Source organism: Myodes glareolus, chromosome 17 (genome assembly GCF_982192425.1).
Source record: "Myodes glareolus chromosome 17, mMyoGla1.1, whole genome shotgun sequence".
Lineage (NCBI taxonomy): Eukaryota > Metazoa > Chordata > Mammalia > Rodentia > Cricetidae > Myodes > Myodes glareolus.
The window spans coordinates 51031438-51051537 of NC_142042.1; the positions used below are offsets into that span (position 1 = coordinate 51031438).

Here is a 20100-nt window from a genome sequence, read left to right on the forward strand (position 1 = left end):
CAGTCCCACAGTCAAGGGCCTCTTTATATGACTGCCTGCCCCGCCCAGTGTGAGTAGAGCTATTATTGTGGGCAGGTCCAGGAATTTCCCAACCAAAATGAAAATCCACATATGACTGACTTAACAGAGACCTTAGAAAATAGGAAATATCCTGTTCCTGGACACCATGCTGCAGAGTCCTGTGACTCAGTAGGCCCTCCTGTCTTTTCAGTTTCAGGAAGATCTACCTGGTTATGTAAGTTGTCTTTCTAGAATGAAGACAATTTTTATTTTCTTTTTTACAGCCCCTTTGTGTATTGTTTGCTCTGTTTAGCTGGCTGATATACTTAGTTGCACTGGCACAATGATATTCTTGTTTTCTAGGTATAATTTGCTGTGTTCAGAAAGGAGGAGAGTATTACAGGTGACTCCAGCTGTGCTCTCAGCTGCATCTTTGAGAAATCTCTTTCAGGAGACTAGTCAGGATCCCTGCCTAGTTTAAATTCTTTCTGTTACCACTGAAAGTCAAATATGCTGCTCATAGTGGAGGTTGCGTAGCTTGAGGGATATTCAGACCCTAATCATGACTGCCATCTCAAATGACATATTAGTGGTATATATGTAGACTCCCCTCTAATGATAACTATAAGACTGCTTATCATGATAATAGATGAACTAAAATCACACCTGTCCTAAGGAACCATGCTCTTGCTTGAATATTTGGCATAAAGACCACAATCTCTCACACTTATTTTATGAAAAATCACTGTTGATCCCACCTTGGCAGTGATACACACCAATGTGAGTATCTACTAGAATTCAAAAAAGAAATAATATACTGAATCCCCAATATACAACACATGTACTCAGAATGAAACCCATGCTTGTACACTCACACATAGTGTCAGTCTGACATTTTTATCTGCTACATAACTACATATATCACTTCTTGATTTTCTCTTGTTGGTTAATGAGACATTCCTGCATTAAAACTGGCAGAAGTAATTAAAAGTTGTGTGTTTTGTCATTGTTGGGTGACTTTAGAACACTTTGAGGGAGGCCCAGTGTCTGGGCACTGTGGAGGAGAACAAGGCTCAGAGCAGGGTGAGGGTGAAAATTGCTCTGAGCACTTTGTGGGTGGGTACAAAGGAGGAGGCAGGCAGGGCTGCCTGTGCTGCTGCTGCTGGTAAGACATTGTGCTGAAGTCTCAGAATCTGAAAGACATTTGCCTGAAGAGTTCGTTCCTCATAAAGGAAGAAATTTCAGTTTATGAAATGTCAGAAATCTTCCTCAATCCCAATTTTTGCTCCAGACTTCCTGCATTTCCCTACCATGTCACCCTTTAGTGTCACTGGCCTGGAAAGCAACATTTTTCTTCACAGCTTTGGTAAGAGAACATCTTTCTCCAAGGACAGAATACAGCTACTTGCAAAAAAACAGCTTCTTCAAGAAGGCACTATGAAGTTTAAGTGTGACATACTGAGTTGTCACAGTGATGAGTAATCTCTGTCATTTCTATCAGTCATGATATCTCAGGAACCTGACTAGAGTTCAAAGCAACACCCATGTCAATTCAAGATTCTAGAAACTCCTAAAAGTAGACCAAAGGAGTTAAGAAAAGGGAAAGTATTCTCTTGTCCTGGAAAGCAGAGTATTAATCGGAGGAATAAGAAGAAACTGAGGAGCAACAATTAGTTATGACCTCCTGAAACAGAGAAGATTCTTTAAACAAAGGAAACAGTTAATAAAGAATATATATATGAATATATAAATATATATGTTTAAATTTAATAGTGCTCAGAGCAATGTGTCAGCAGTTAAAAGCAATTGATGTCAGTGTGTAAGAGCCCAAAAATGGAGGCCCGTATTCCACACTGTCTAGCAGTCAGAGAATCTGAACATCTTACACACATAATTTAAACCTTCTACACAGTTGGTGATCATGTTGCTCTTCTGTAGGAAAGAAAACTTACTGAAATCCCAATGAAAAGATTTATATTTATAGCTCAAAATTACTTAAAACATTATTCCACCTACCTCTATTGCATGAGTGCCACGATTATGAAGATGAGGCACCACACCCATAAACCATATTTAGGTAATATCACTTTACAGTGCAATCCCATATTTATCCCTGTTGTACTGAAAATTGAAGTAATGTCCACACACCTAATAGGAAGATGCTGACCCATAGTACAAATTAATCCCTTTTAAGTTTCACATTAAGTACTTACTTTGTGTGCTGGAAAATTGGGCAGTGATAAAATGAGATATGTATTTATACATCTTTTAGTGATGTAATAATAAGGAGTATAAAACTGTAATATCATTCTTTAAGTGATATTTTATTGTTAAGTGCAGTCTATTTTAGGTACCAAAAATGTGTTGGAAAATCATTAACAACATTGAGGGCAATGCTCTGTTTAGAGAGGATAGAAAGAAGACAGAATGAATATTCAGATGTAGGATTTTCTGACCCAAAGGCTACTTTAATGTTTGTTTTACGAAATTAGTAATTTAGTGTAATTCAATCTTTTCATGTCATTGTAGGAGATCTCAAGTTATAACTTGGATAAAGAACTAGGATCTGGGATATGCAATGGAACTAATAATACTTCCTGATAGCTATTTCCAAGCCCAAAACACACCCTTTCCAAAGGCTCTTAAGAAAGCCCCATCACAGCAAGCCACTCCAGAGTCTTCTGCCTATCCTTCTCCAGGATTTCCTGAATGAGATGTATCACTCCTTGTGGGAGTGGGAGATATTTTAGCCAGAATGGATGTTGGATATGTGAGTGGTAACTGAGGTAACAAGGAAAGTTCTTAGGAAATTTGTCATTTCTGATGTATCTATAATCAACAGGGACCTTTCTGTGTAATGTTTACTCACTATCTTTTGAATCAAAGGCTCTGATAAGGAATAGGTAATACATGTTGGGCCCAGAGGTTTCAAACGTTGACTCAAACTAGTTGTTATCTCTGAGTTTCAGAACATGATAACAGCCAAATTATGAAAATCTCTGACTCCCTTCATGGAATCATGGAACAGAAAAAAGAAGTAATGGAAACATTAAAAAAGTGTTTTAATATTCAAAAGTTGTGAGAAAAAGGCTTTTCTTATTAGTCTTCTGGCAGATACAAAGAATACAATTATATTTACATCTTACTTATTCCTGGCATTGGGATAGTACTAGCCTTAAGGAAACTGACCTGCACAGAAATTACAATGTCCTGCAATGGAATTAGAGTTCAGAGTTCAGAAAAGGTTTACAGAGACAGAAATACATATGATCTACTTTGAAGTCATTCTTCTATCTGCACGCAACACAAAGCTGTCTTTCATTGATGAACTGCTCTTTTGAAGAGCAGGTCTTTAGTTGATGGTACAGAATTTGGAAGGCACTGAAGCATACTGATATGGGACACCTAGCAAAAACCAACAACACTGAAGAAATGATGAGATGGCAATTAATACAGGCTGAGAGATATCTTCAATCAATATTCTGGAAAATCCATGCATTTGAAATGTTTACGTAGATATGAGAAATGGTCATAAGTGAGTTATAAATGCATTTATTCAGTTTAAGTATTAGGACTAATATCATGGCATGACCTATGGACTTTACGGTTCTTGTAAATATTACATTAAATAAAAGAGTTCTCAATGAAAATTTCCAATGGCTTGGGAGTGGAATTAAAAATATTACAGAAAGAAGGTAGTAATACACAGGTGGTGGGAATTTTAAAAATGTCATATGAAAGCCTTATATTTTTGTCACTTTTAAAACAGTAACTATTTTAAATGTATCTTAAACATAAAAAATTTAGATTTTTCTATTGCTATAAAGTGACACTATAAATAAGGTGACTTGTAAAAAATTTATTGGGCTCATAGTTCAAGAAAGCATGTCCCTCCGTCCAAGCCTTTATCCAGGTACACCTTCCTTTCTTCCCCCCCTCCCCTCTGGAGACACAAGATCTCCCCAGAGCTGCTCCCTTGCTCGCTGGGCCTGGGCTGTGGGCTCAGTCCGGCAGGGGCAGCTCCGGTGCTTTGAGAGCCTGCCTGAGGACAGGCAAGCCCTGTCTCAGCTCAATCACATTCCTGGCCAGCAAGAGAGAGTGAACTTCTAGCAGACTTCCATTGGAGGAGGGGTGAGTTTTCTCCTGACCAGAGGGCTTCGGCTAGGAGGAATTCAGTCTTTCCCCGCCCCCCTGGACAATCTGGTCACCGGGCAGTGGCGACTCCTCCCTGCGGAGCTCTCCTGAGTCCCGTCCCAGCCTTTATCCAGGTACACCTTCCTCTCTTCCCCCCTCCCCTCTGGAGACACAAGATCTCCCCAGAGCTGCTCCCTAGCACGCTGGGCCTGGACTGTGGGCTCATTCCGGCAGGGGCAGCTCCGGTGCTTTGAGAGCCTGCCTGAGGACAGGCAAGCCCTGTCTCAGCTCAATCACATTCCTGGCCAGCAAGAGAGAGTGAACTTCTAGCAGACTTCCATTGGAGGAGGGGTGAGTTTTCTCCTGGCCAGAGGGCTTCAGCTAGGAGGAAGTCAGTCTTCCCCGCCCCCCTCGACAATCTGGTCACTGGGCAGAGGCGACTCCTCCCTGCGGAGCTCTCCTGAATCCCGTCCCAACCTTTATCCAGGTACACCTTCCTCTCTTCCCCCCTTCCCTCTGGGGCCACAAGATCTCCCCAGAGCAGCTCCCTTGCGCGCTGGGCCTGGGTTGTGAGTGCAACCCGGTAGTAGGGAGTGCCTGTGTTTCAATAGACTGCCTGAGGAAAGGTAGGCCTTCTGTCAGTGAAGTTCCTGCCCAACAAGGGAACCTGACCTGGTACTAGAAGATCCAGTAGAGAGCATTTGAAGTGGAGATGGGCAGATGCCAAGGCAAGAACTCCTCCAACAATCTAAAAAACAACATGAAAACACCAGAAGCCAATGAACCTACAATAGAAGGACTTGAACCTCTTAATTCAGAAGAAGCGGGGAAAAATGCCATTATGAAAGCAATAGAGTCCCTTAAACAGGATATGAATAACTCCCTTAAAGAACTGGATGAGAAGTATAACAAAAAGATTGAAGAAATGAGTAAAGAAATGGATGAAAAATATAAAAAAGAGATCGAAGAAATGAGTAAATCCATGAATGATACACTGGGAAACCAAGAAAAAAACAATCAAACAGGTAATGGAAACAATTCAAGAATTGAAAACTGAAATGGAGGCAATGAAGAAAACACAAAACAAGGGCCGACTGGATATGGAAAATCTAGGTAAATGAACAGAGACTACAGAATCAAGCATAACCAATAGGATACAAGAGATGGAAGAATGAATCTCAGAGTCTGAAGATACCATAGAGAAAATATATGCTCTGATCAAAGAAAACAGCAAATCCAACAAATTCTCATCACAAAACATTCAAGAACTCTGGGACACAATAAAAAAACAAATCTAAGAATAATAGGGATTGAAGAAGGAGAAGAACTGCAGATCAAAGGACCAGAAAATATATTCATCAAAATTATAGAAGAAAACTTTCCCAATCTAAAGAATGATATTCCTATGAAGGTTCAAGAAGCATACAGAACACCGAATAGGCTTGATCAAAAAAAAAAAAAATCCCCTCGCCATATAATAATCAAAACACAAACATACAGATTAAAGAAAGAATATTAAGAGCTGCAAAGGAAAAAGGGCAAGTAACTTATAAAGGTAAACCTATCAGACTTACACCGGACTTCTCTATGGAAACCATGAAAGCCAGAAGGTCCTGGATAGAGGTACTGCAGAAACTACAAGACCATGGATGCAAGCCCAGACTAAGATACCCAGCCAAGTTATCATTCACTGTCAATGGAGAAAACAAAATATTCCAGGATAAGAACAAATTTAAACAATTCGCAGCCACAAACCCAGCCTTACAGAAAGTAATAGCAGGAAAATCTCAACCCAAGGAGTCCAACATTGCCAGCACTGCTTACAATAACTCAGACATCTAGCGACCCTTCACGAGCTTAACTCAAAGAAAGGACACATACAAACTCTATTAAACAAAAAAAACAAAAAATAATAATAACCGGAGTCAACAACCACTGGTCATTAATATCACTTAATATTAATGGACTCAATTTACCAATAAAAAGGCACAGACTAAGAGACTGGATACGAAAACAGGATCCAACATTCTGCTGTTTACAAGAAACACACCTCAACCACAAAGACAGACATCTACTCAGAGTAAAGAGTTGGGAAAAGGTTTTTCAAGCAAACGGACCTAAGAAACAAGCAGGTGTGGCCATTCTAATCTCCAACAAAATTGACTTCAAACTAAAATCAATCAGAAGAGATGGAGATGGACATTTTATACTCATAACAGGAACAATTCATCAGGAGGAAGTCTCAATCCTGAATATCTACGCCCCTAATATAAAGCCTCCTACTTATGTAAAAGAAACACTTCTAGAACTCAAGGCAGTCTTCAAACCACACACACTAATAGTAGGAGACTTCAACACTCCTCTCTCACCAATGGCCAGGTCAATCAGACAGAAACCTAATAGAGAAATAAGAGAATTATTGGAGGTATTGAATCAAATGGACTTAACAGACATCTATAGAACATTCCACCCAATAGGAAAGAATAGACCTTCTTCTCTGCAGCTCATAGAACATTCTCGAAAATTGACCACATACTGGGTAACAAAGCAAACTTCCACAGATAGAAAAAAATATTAGTAACCACCTGTGGCTTATCAGACCACCATGGATTAAAGTTAGAATTCAAGAACAGTGCTACCCCCAGGAAGCCAACAAACTCATGGAAGTTGAACAGTCAACTACTAAATCACCCCTGGGTCAAGGAAGAAATAAAGAAAGATATTAAAGTCTTCCTTGAATTTAATGAAAATAAAGACACAACATATTCAAACCTATGGGACACTATGAAAGCAGTGCTAAGAGGAACGTTCATAGCACTAAGTGCCCAATTAAAGAAAACGGAGAAAGCACACATTGGAGACTTAAGAGCACACTTGAAAGCTCTCGAAAAAAAAGAAGCTGACTCTCCCAGGAGGAGTAGAAGACTGGAAATAATCAAACTGAGGGCTGAAATCAACAAAATAGAAACACAGAAAACAATCCAAAGAATCAATGAATCAAAAAGCTGGTTCTTGGAGAAAATCAACAAGATCGACAAGCCCCTTTCCAAATTAATCAAACGGCAGAGAGAGAACATGCAAATTAATAAGATCAGAAATGAAAAGGGGGAGATAACCACAGACACAGAGGAAATTCATAGAATCATTAGATCTTACTACGAAAATTTATATGCCACAAAGTTGGAAAATGTAAAAGAAACGGACATTTTTTTAGATAGTACCATATACCAAAGTTGAACCAAGAACAGGTAAACAATCTAAATAGACCTGTCAGGCGTGAAGAATTAGAAGCTGTTATTAAAAATCTCCCTACCAAAAAAGCCCAGGACCAGATGGTTTCAATGCAGAATTCTACCGGATCTTCCAGGAAGAGCTAATACCTATACTCCTTAATGTATTTCACAATATAGAAACAGAAGAATCATTGCCAATCTCTTTTTATGAAGCTACAGTTACCCTGATACCAAAACCACACAAAGACACAACCAGGAAAGAGAATTACAGACCAATATCACTCATGAACATTGACGCAAAAGTTCTCAATAAAATCCTGGCAAACCGAATCCAAGAATACATTAGAAAAATTATCCATTATGATCAAGTGGGCTTCATCCCAGAGATGCAGGGTTGGTTCAACATACGCAAATCTATCAATGTAATCCATCATATAAATAAACTGAAAGTTGAAAACCATATGATCATTGCATTGGATGCTGATAAAGCATTTGACAAAATTCAACACCCATTTATGATAAAGGTGTTGGAGAGACTAGGGATACAAGGATCATACCTAAATATAATAAAAGCAATATACAGCAAGCCGACAGCTAACATCAAACTGAATGGAGAGAAACTCAAAGCCTTTCCACTAAAATCAGGAACACGACAAGGCTGTCCACTCTCACCATTCCTCTTCAATATAGTGCTTGAAGTTCTAGCAATAGCAATAAGACAACATAAGGGGATCAAGTGGATTCGAATTGGAAAAGATGAAGGTAACTTTCATTATTTGCAGACGATACGATAGTGTACATCAGCGACCCCAAAAACTCTACCAAAGAACTCCTACAGTTGATAAACACCTTTAGTAATGTGGCAGGATACAAGATCAACTCCAAAAAATCGGTTGCCCTCCTATACACAAAGGATAAAGAAGCAGAGAGGGAAATCAGAGAAACATCACCTTTCATGATAGCCACAAATAGCATAAAATATCTTGGGGTAACTCTAACCAAGGAAGTGAAAGACCTATTTGACAAGAACTTTAAGTCTTTGAGGAAAGAAATTGAGGAGGATACCAGAAAATGGAAAGACCTTCCCTGCTCTTGGATTGGGAGAATCAGCATATTAAAAATGGCAATTCTACCAAAAGCAATCTATAGATTCAATGCAATTCCCATCAAAATCCCATCAAACTTCTTCACAGACCTTGAGAGAACAATAATCAAGTTTGTATGGCAAAACAAAAAACCCAGGATAGCCAAAACAATCTTATACAATAAAGGAACCTCTGGAGGCATTACCATCCCTGACTTCAAACTCTATTACAGAGCAACAGTATTGAAAACAGCTTGGTATTGGCATAACAACAGAGAAGTCGATCTATGGAGTCGAATAGAAGACCCGGGTATTAAACCACAAACTTATGAACACCTGATTTTTGACAAGGGAGCTAAAGCTATACAATGGAAGAAGGATAGCATCTTTAACAAATGGTGCTGGCATAACTGGATGTCAACCTGTAGAAGAATGAAAATAGATCCATATCTATCACCATGCACAAAACTCAGGTCCAAATGGATAAAAGACATCAACATTAATCCGACCACTTTGAACCTGATAGAAGAGAAAGTGGGAAGTAGTCTACAAGATATAGGCACAGGAGACCACTTCCTAAGCAGAACCCCAGGAGCGCAGACAATAAGAGCAACAATGAATCAATGGGACCTACTGAAACTGAGAAGCTTCTGTAAAGCAAAGGACACTGTCATTAAGATAAAAAGGCAGCCTACTGATTGGGAGAAGATCTTCACAAACCCCTCATCAGACAAAGGTCTAATCTCCAAAATATATAAAGAACTCAAGAAACTAGACACTAAAACTCTAATTAACCTAATTAAAAAATGGGGTACTGAACTGAGCAGAGAATTCTCAACAGAAGAAGTTTGAATAGCCAAAAGACAATTAAGGTCATGCTCTACCTCCTTTGCAATCAGGGAAATGCAAATCAAAACAACTGTGAGATACCATCTTACACCTGTCAGAATAGCTAAAATAAAAAACACCAACGATAGCCTATGCTGGAGAGGATGGGGAGAAAGGGTAACACCAATCCATTGTTGCTAGGAATGCCAACTTGTGCAGCCACGGTGGAAATCAGTGTGGCAGTTTCTCAGGAAAATGGGAGTCAACGTACCTCTGGACCTAGAAATTCCACTCTTGGGCATACACCCAAGAGATGCCCTATCATACTACAAAAGCATTTGCTCAACTATGTTCATAGCAGCACTATTTATAATAGGCAGAACCTGGAAATAACCTAGGTTCCTCTCAACAGAAGAATGGTTAAAAAGGTGTGGAACATGTACACATTGGAGTTTTACTCAGCTGTAAAAAGCAATGACATCTCAAAATTTGCATGCAAATAGAAAACACTTTACTGAGTGAGGTAACCCAAACGCAAAAAGAGGAATATGGTATGTACTCACTCATAAGTGGATTCTAGCCTTAATTAAAGGTCTTTGAGCCTATAATTCATGATCCTAGAGAAGCTAAATAAGAAGGTGAACCTGAAGAAAATCATATAGTTATCCTCCTGGATATTGGAAGTAGACAAGATTGCCAAGCAAACATGGTTGTATGGGGGGGGGGTGGAGGGGTGGAAATAAGGAGAGAGGGCTAGAGAGAAGAGAGATGGAGAGGATTGGGGATAGCTTCAGGGAATGGGATGGGGGGAGGGAGGAAGGATGTTTATGGGGGCAGGGAGGTATATATCTCACCTAAGGGAGCCATTTTAGGGTTTGCATGAGACTTGATTCTGGAGGGGTTCCCAGGCCCAAGGAGAGGTCCCCAGATTGTTCCCTGGGCAGCAGAGGAGAGGGTGCCTGAACTGGCCTTGGCCCATAACCATACTGATGAATATTTTGCATATCACCATAGAACCTTCATCTGGCGATGGATGGAGATAGAGACAGAGACACACAATGGAACCCTGGACTTAACTCCCTAGATCCAAATGAGAAGCAGATGGGGGGAGAACGTGAGCAAGAAGGCAGGATCAGAGGGAACTCTCATCCAACGATGGATGGAGATAGAGATGGAGACCCACATTGGAGCACTGGACTGAGCCCCCAAGGTACAAATGAGGAGCAGAAGTAGGGAGTACATTACAAACAATGTAAGGACCTCGAGGGGTGCATTCACCCACTGATATATGGGGACTGATCTAATGAGAGCTCACCAGGCCAACTGGACTGAGACTGAACAAAAATGTAATCAAACCGGATTCTCTGAATGTGTCTGACATGGGGGCTGACTGAGAAGCCATTGACAATGGCACTGGGTCTTGTTTCATCTGCATGTGCTGGCTTTTTGGGATCCTAGTCTGTTTGGATGCTCACCTTCCTAGATCTGGAGGAAGGGGTAGGACCTTGAACTTCCCACAGGGCAGGAAACCCTGACTGCTTTTAGGACTGGAGAGGGAGGAGGAGAGGGAATGGGGTGAATAGGAGAGTATTGGGAAGAGGGGACAAAGTGGAAATTTTTATAAATAAATAAATAAGTAAATTTAAAAAATGGATTCAGCCATAATTAACGGACATTGAGCCTATAATTTGTGATCCTAGAGAAGCTAAATAAGGTGGTGAACCCACAGAAAATCATGTAGTTATCCTCCTGGATATCTGAAGTAGACAAGATTGCCAGACAAAACTTGGGTGCATGGGGGTGTGGGGGGTGGATGTAAGGGGAGATGGGTAGAGAGAAGTGAGAAGGGGAGAATTCAGAAGAGCTTGGTAGGGTGGAATGAGGGAAGGGTGGATATAGGAACAGGGAAGTAAATATCTTAATTAAGAGAGTCATTTTAGGGTTTACAAGAGATAGATACCTTCTTACACCACCAGAATTGCTTTGCTTTACTTTACCTAAGGGAAGCCAGCAACTTCACTAGTCTTGTTGCTCAGCTATTTTTGGTGTATGTTTTAGGCTATGTGACTTCTAGGTTTTATTATCATTGAGTAACTGCTTATCCAGACAGTGGGGATGCGAGAAAGCTCGGTAGTTTACTGGCAGTAGATTCCATAAATCTCCCTTATCATAGATAACTTTAATTGGTCAAGTCACTGCCTGAGTGGAAATACATATGAGATAATTTTAACCAAGAAATTGTGTTCAAACATAGCTGTGATGATATAGATGTTCCTGAGCTTAACTACTTTTCTCCCTCCAGTCCTAAGAGGATGCCTACCCTTTTCTTTCCCAAGACCATCTAACCCCCACAAAACTTTCTAGAATAAAACTTGCAGCCAAAACAGTGATGTCCTTCTTATTGTGTGTATGTGAGCACGTGTATGCATGAATATGTGTGCACTCTGAAAGGATCTTTTACTAGATGGAGAAACACCAGTCTCACATAGGGTGAAAACATAGAATAGATTGTGTGAGGAACTAGTGGAGTCAACTCCTGTATATCCTTCTATCTACTAACACTTACCTGTATACATCTGAGGCTTTGAGTAGAAAATGATATTTGTCGCATGGCAAAGAAAAGGTGCTTTCAGGCAACATCCAGAGCTTAGTGACTACTGCCAAGAAGAGACCATGATGACTTCAGGACTCCAAAGCAGGGAGTTATGGTTGGCTTTCTGAGAAATGAATGGTCGGGACATCCCCCCCTCATCCAATGAAAACTACAGCTCCTACACCTCTGGGGTTTGTGGACTATCTCTGCTGTGGACTCCTCATGGGAAGCATGCTTAACTACAAGACAGAGAGGATATTTTTGAAGATACTGCCCTTCTCATTGTAGTCCTTGCAGTGGCTGATATCATCTGTCATACTGGCACTACTTTGTTTAATTGACTGGCATTCACTAATATCAAACATATTAACACTTTTCCATATTTTGTTGTAGTAATATGTATATAAAGCTTACCATATTTGCTCTTCTTTGGTGTTCAGGTTCAACTTGATTAGATATGCTCATAATATTTCTTCTAATTTTTGTTCTTTGAAAGTTTCCTACTATGCTTTGTTCAAATCCATCCTCTTACTAACCTCTTTCTGGATCAAAACTCTCTACCCAATTTGTTTAACTTTGTTTCTTTTTTTAACTTATCAAGGACAATTTGCACTGTCCATGTATTTTTAATCATGTGACCTACCACTGGGACTTGGATGGTCTACCAGTGGTTAAACTCTTAAAGAAAACTGCTATTAGCTCTTGAGCTAGGGGTGATATTTTTCTGCCTTCTTCCTGTGTCCATGCTGTGATTTTGTCTACCTCGTGCCGGTCTTGTACATGTTGATACAATTATGTGAATTCATATATGTAGTTTCGGTGCTGCATTGAGAAAATGCTGTTTACTTGTAGTCACCATCAGCTTCTAGTGTTTCCATTCTTTCTATTCCCTGTTTTATGATGGTCCCTGAGAATTGAGAGGAGAGGGTGTGGTATGGATTTTACACTTTGGAATAAGCACCCTTCAGATATATGATTGTTGCACATTAGTGTGTGTCATATCTTTCTTGAGATCGAGAAAGTTTTCCTCTATGACCTTGCTAACTATATTTTCTGTTCTTTGAGCAAAACTTCTTCTCTTTCTTCTATAGCTATTATTATTAGGTTTGGACTTTTCACGGGGTCCAAGGAGAGGTCCTCACATTATTCCTTGGGCAGCAGAGGAGAGGGTGCCTGAACTGGCCTTGTCCCATAGCCACACTGATGAATATCTTGCTTATCACCATAGAAGCTTCATCTGGCGATGGATGGAGATAGAGACAGAGACCCACTTGGAGTACTGGACTTAGCTCCCAAGGTCCAAATGAGGAACAGAGGGATGGAGAACATGAGCAAGGAAGTAAGGACCACGAGGGTTGCATCCACCCACTGAGATGGTGGGACTGATCTAATGGGAGCTCACCAAAGCCAGCTGGATTGGGAGTGATGGAGCATGTGGTCAAACTGTACACTCTGAATGTTGGTGGCTTCAGGGTTTTGATTCTACTTCATGGACTGGCTTTGTGTGAGCCTTGTTTGTTTGGATATTCACCTTTATAGACCTGGATGGAGGGGGGAGGAACTTGGACTTCCCATGGGGTAGGGAACCTGGGACTGTTCTTAGGATTAGAAAGCAAGGGGAAAGTGGGGAGGGGGAGGGATAAAGGTGGTGAGGAGGAGCTGGAAATTTTTAGAAATAAATAAATTTAGGAAAAAGATAGAAAAAAAGAAAAAAAGAAAAAGAAAAAAAAGATTGTATCTGTCTTCTCCAGAGTCCCTCAGGGTGGATCTGAAGTGAACCCTGTACTCAGAAATTAGAAAAGTTACGATATCAGGACTCTTTTTCTCATTATCCCTGGATAGCCAGTGCTAGTGACACCAATTCAAGTGTTGGAAGATTTGATATTTTCATTTTTCTACTAGAATTTTCTGATGCTTTTTATTTATAGTAAAGGTGGGTTGCATTATATTTCACTTTATGGCCCCACTGTTCAATACAGGGCTTGGCCTTGGCAGGTAAAACTCTCCCAGTGAGGTATATAATCAGTTTTGTGATTTTGAGAGAATATATAAAAGAAAACATACATAGTTCAAAATTGCTTCAAACAAGTATTCAACCTGCCTCTTTTACACAAATGCCGTGTTCATGGAGATGAGGCACTACACCCATAACACATATTCAGGTCATTTCACTTCAGAGTACAATCCCTTATTTATCCTTGTGGTCCTGGAGATTGAATTAATTGCCACCCACATAATACGATAGATGCTGACTCATAGTACAAGTTAATTCTTCTTAAATTTTCACAGTAAGTTCTTTTATTGTGTGCTGGTAATTTGGGCTTGATGATAAAATGAGATATGTATTTATAAATCATTTACTGATGTAATAAAAGGAGTATAAAACTATAATATCATTGCTTAAGTGATATTTTTATTGTTAAGTGCATTTGTATTATATTTACCAAAAAATATGTTGGAAAACCATTAAGAACATGGGAGCTTTCCTTGCTTACGATCTCCCTCCCTCTGCTTCTCATTTGGACCTAGGGAGTTAAGTCCAGTGTTCCAATATGTGTCTCTATCTATCTCCATCCATCGCCATATGAAGGTTCTATGGTGACATGCAAAATATTCGTCAGTATGGTTATGGGCCAAGGCCAGTTCAGGCACCCTCTCCTCTGCTGCCCAGAGTACAATCTGGGGACCTCTCCTTGGGCCTGGGAACCCCTCCAGAATCAAATCTCTTGCAAACCCTAAAATGGCTTCCTTAGTTGAGATATAAACTTCCCTGCTCCCAGAGCCATCCTTTTTCCCTCCCCCCTCCCATTCCCCCAATCCATCCCCAATTCCCCCCCCTCCCCTCTCCCTAACCATCTTCCCCTACTTCCACCCCCCCACTCCCCATGCACCCGAGTTTGCCTGGCAATCTTGCCTAGTTCTAATATCCAGGAGGATAACTATATGATTTTCTTCAGGTTCACCTACTTATTTAACTTCTCTAGGATCACAAATTATAGACTCACAGACCTTTAACTATGGCTAGGGGGCCTTCACCCGACGATGGATGGAGATAGAGACGGAGACCCACATTGGAGCACTGGAAGTCAGGACCGCGAAGGGTGCGTTCACCCACTCATACAAGGGGACTGATGGAATGAGAGCTCACCAAGGCCAGCTGGACTGGGACTGAACGAGCATTTGATCAAACCGGATTCTCTGAATGTGTCTGACATGGGGGCTGACTGAGCCCCCGAGGTCCAAATGAAGACTGAGAAACCATTGACAATGGCACTGGGTCTTGTTTCGTCTGCATGAACTGGCTTTTTGGGATCCTGGCCTGTTTGGATGCTCACCTTCCTGGACCCGGAGGGAGTGGGGAGGAACTTGGATTCCCCACAGGACAGGAAACCCTGACTACTCTTGGGAATGGTGAGGGAGGAGGAGAGGGAGTGGGGGGAGCGGGAGGGTATTGGGAAGAGGGGAGGAAGTGGAAAGAGTGTTTTCGGATACTTAAATAAAAAAAATATTAAACAAAAAAAAAGAACATGGGAGCAATGCTCTCTTTACATCAGATAGGAAGAAGACAGAATGAATATTCAGATGTAGGAAATTCTGACTTAAAGGCTATCAAAAGTATTTTTTCCTGAAATCCTTTATTTACTGTAAATCAATCTTGTCATGTCCACATATAAAATATCAAGTTATAACATGGATAATGATCAAGGATCTTGGAGTTTTGGGTTAACTTATACTGCTCTCTGGTGGCTATTTCCAAACCCAAAACACAGGCTTTCCAAAGGCTCTTAAGAAAGCCCCATCACAGCAAGCCATTCCAGAGTGTTCTGCCTATTCTCCTCCATGATTTCCAGTATGAGATGTGTCATTCCTGTGAAAGTGGGAGATATTTTAGCCAGACTGGATGTTGGATATCTGAGAGGGCAGTGAGGTAACAATGAAAGTTCTTCTGATGTATCTAAGATCACTAGAGACCTATTAGTGTAATGTTTACCTACAATATTTTGAATCACAGGCTCTGATAAGAAATGGGTAATACATGTTGGGCCTAGAGTTTTCAACCTTTGACTCCAAACTAGGTGTTGTCTCTGAGTTTCAGAACAAGATAACAGCTAAATTATGACATTCTCTGACTCCCTGGCATCATTGAACAGAAAAAGAAGTGATGGAAACATTAAAGCATAAAGAATGTTAATGTTCAAAAATTGATAGAATTTAGGTGTTTCTCATTATTCTACTGACAGATATGAAGAATACAATGACCTTTATATTTTTGTCATTCCTGACATAAGGATAGCATTAGCCTTAAAGAAACTGACATTCACAGGAGATGTTACTCAATCGACTTCCAGTTCAGAAGTCAGGAAAAGTTTAAAGAGACAGAAATAAATGTGAAATAATTTGAACTCATTCTTTTACCAGCACGCAACACAGAGCTGTCATTCATGTACTATTCTTTTCAAGAAGTGTCTTTGGTCCATGGAACAGACTTTAAATGTCACTGAAACATGCTGACATCGGACACCTAAAACAAAAATCAATAACACTAAAGAAATGATGAGATGGCTAATAATACAGTATATGATTTATCTTCAGTCAATATTCATGTTTAATTCATGCCTTTGTAAGAATGTACATAGATTTGAGAAATTGTAATAAATGTGTTATAATCCCATTTTCTCAATTCAAGTGTAAGGACTACATCATGGCACGACCTATGGAATTTATGTTTCCTGGGAAGATTACCTTAACGAAAAGTTTTTTTGGTAAAAATTTCCAATGGCTTGGGAGTAGAATTAAACTGTTAACGGAGTAGAAGTTTTAATAAACAGGTGGTGGGTATTTAAAAAAAACATATTAAAGCCTTATAATTTTTCATTTTTCAAATAGTCACTATTATAATAATTTCTAAAAATCAATAATTTAGTTTTCTCTTTTGCTATAAAGTGACAAGATAACCAAGTCAACATATTAGAAAAACTTTTATTGGGCTCATGGCTCCAGAAATGAATCTATAATATGATGGTAGGAAGCATACTAACAAGAAAGCAGTCATGGTGCTATTGGAGTAGCAGAGACCTTATATCCTCATCCAAAAGTATGTGGGAGACAAAAATGAACAGATAACTAGAAATGAAGTGTGACTTTGAAACCTGAAAGATCACCTTCAGTGATATTTCAGGCCTCTTAATCCTTCCTGTTTGAATTGGGGCCCAAGCATTCAACTAAATTAACCTACTGTGAATAGTCTCATTATGACCATCACTATATGTGTGTGTGTGTGTGTGTGTGTGTGTGTGTGTGTGTGTGTGTGTGCGCATGTGTATCTTTATGGGTGTGATGTCACATGAAATAACAAAATAGGACGTTAAATAATAGGTCAGCAGTTAAAAGTAATTGTTCTCAGGGTTTATGGACTGAAAATTTCAGACCCACATTCCATATAGTATAGCATTCATAGACACTGAGGTACTTACAGGCATAATTTGAACCCTCCACACAGTAGGGTTATTCATTGCAGTAAAACAAACTTATTGCCATCCTAATAGGTGCCAGAGTATGCTTATGTAACTCCACTCCTTCCATTCCAATTATGAGGTCAAAAAATTAAGAGGCATTTACATATCAATGTGACCAAATGAACATAAGTAATGACAAATGAGAGGGATGCAGAGACATCTACAGGAACATGGCCAAGCTAAGGACCTCCACAGAATCAAGCCCAGGCCAGGGACATCTTCAGAAATAGGTCTGAGCTAACAACTCCACTGAGCAAGCTTGGTGCAACTCAATTATTTGTTTTTTATCTGTCATATGATTAGTACTATCACTTGGGCATTGAGTAAAAGAAGTTACATACTGTATACAGTAGCGTTGCCTGCATATCCATCTATATTTCAGATCTACTCCTAACTTGCAAGGTACATTAGTCAGTACAGTTGCACACCGGAAGTGGATGGGATAATAATAGGTGATACTTATGTGGACTGAAATTATGATCAGTCATATAAAACAATCATCACGTGTCCTCTGCATGCAACTAAATGAAATTGCATATAATCATGTTCAGGGAAATAAATCCAGTCTTAAATACAAGGTTGGCACAGATGTTTCAAATATTAAAGAGGAAAACATAACAAGGCTAGGTTGATGTACCTGTGTAACTATTACATCAGATGAAGGGGACAAGTGAGGGAAATACATGGTATACGGGGATATTTGTGCTAAGTGACACATGCATATCTGAGCATTGCAAATCTTCTTAAAATAGCACATGCTAATTAATAGCTTGTAGTTGTACATAATAAAACTCTGTCTCTTAAGCAAACAATCACTAAGCAATCTTTGTTATGACCCAAATTATAATCAAATTCTGCTTACAGCAGGATTGCCCAGGAATCAAAGAATAAAAGCAATGTAACAGGAGCATATCAGAAAGATCGTTGAGCCAGTTATAGAAGAAAAAAAAAAGACCTCATGAATACTAACAGCCATATCGTACTTTATTCAGGAAATGAAGTCATGGAGACAACAACACAAACAAGGAAACTCATGGTTTTGGAAACATCCTCTGAGTGCACAGGGTGGAAGCTGCTGCTCATCACTGAGCATCTGGGACACTGAGGCAGTGTGGAAGGAACAAACTCAGCCACCACTTGACAGCAGGAGGAGAAGAATGTCAGGAGAATGCCCTCCCTCTAAGGGGTCATCACAGACACATAGAGGTGAAGGGTGGACAAAATTCTTCTGCAGCCATGACAGGCTATGAAGCAAAGATGCAAGCGTTTCTATGGAAGTGGGGGAAAATAGATTTTCTCCTCTTCTCTTGGTCCTGGTGACTGCGTAGCACTTGCATGTTCTTCTGTAGGCACTTCTGCTGAAAAGGTGGAGGAGGTTGCACAGGAGGACACGCCTACTGTCATGGCTGAGTAGGTCATGGTTGTGGGCAATTTGGAGGAGGACAAGTCTGTGGGCATATTGGAGGATTCAAGGCTGTGTTCACATTTGACGATTACAAAGATATGGCCACGTAGGAGGAGTATAAGTAGGTGGACATATTGGAGTAGAAATCTGTGTGCACACTGGAGGAGGTCTACAAGTCTGTGGGCACGTTGGAGGAAGATAAATCTGTGGGCACATTGGAGGAGGACAAGCCTGTGGGCACTTCAGTGGGCGAGAAGGCTCAGGAGACTTTGTGGGTGGGCACACAGAAGAAGTCTGGCTCGGCTGCTGACACTGTTGGTCTTGAGAAGACATTGTGCTGAAGTCTCAGGATCTGAAAGACATTACCTGACAGTGTTATGGGTGATCCACACTGAAAGTAGAGATGGAGACATGGAACCTCACATCCACTTCTCTGTCCACACACGTACATATTCCCCAAACCCTGTTTTAGGACAGCCTGACTTTTACCTTTCCTGTCAGCAATTTGTGGCACTAGCCGTGGGTAGTAATCTTAGTTTCGTGTACTATTTCAGGAAATAAACACATTATTTCAGTGAAACTAGGCACCTAGCACACAGAAATGCTTTTAATTCAGACAACGTCAAGTTCTGGAACCCTGAGGAATTTGATAACATCCCTGTCTTCCTTGTCCCTTCTGGCATCCCTGCAGGTTGTCTGGGGTAGCAGAATAAAAACTCAGGCAAGTCCCCGGGTCTAATCTCTGCTAGTGTCTAGGGTTCTGAAAAGGACACCAAAAGATGCATGTGAAAGAGAAAAATACTCTGTTTAACCAAATAAAATAAAAAGCCACCTTTCACTGTGGATCATTGAATCCATTACTATATTTCTGATTGTTAATTTGTTGCTATTCATCGCATGAAGACACCTGGAACCATCACACTTAGACACTCCAAACTGACAGGAGCACATAAGGGGACCATAAAGACAGACCAACTCAGGAAACACTCACCAGGTTCTCCAAAGGAGATCAAGACTTGAGTACCAGGAGTCTGCAGTCACACAGTCAAGGGCCTCTTTATATGACTGCCTGCCCTGCCCAGTGTGAGTAGAGCTGTTATTGTGGGCAGGTCCAGGAATTTACCAACCAAAATGAAAATCCATGTATGACCGACATATCAGGGACCTTAGAAAATAGGAAATATCCTATTCCTGGACATCATTGCTGTAGAGCTCTGTGACTCAGTGGGCACTCCCGTCTTTTCAGTTTCAGAAAGACTCCCTGGTTATCTAGATTTTCTCTTTTAAAGGAATACAATATTTTCTTT

General features: G+C 40.3%; 1 long non-coding RNA gene across 1 annotated transcript; it reads right to left on the bottom strand.

Annotated features, from left to right (window-relative positions):
• Positions 1-18351: 18351 nt before the first annotated feature.
• On the bottom strand, positions 18352-19892 carry LOC148119400 (uncharacterized). The gene is made up of 2 exons (XR_015735263.1): positions 19785-19892; positions 18352-19145 (listed from the first exon to the last, which is right to left on the bottom strand). It is a non-coding gene; the product is annotated as an uncharacterized LOC148119400 (long non-coding RNA).
• Positions 19893-20100: the final 208 nt, after the last annotated feature.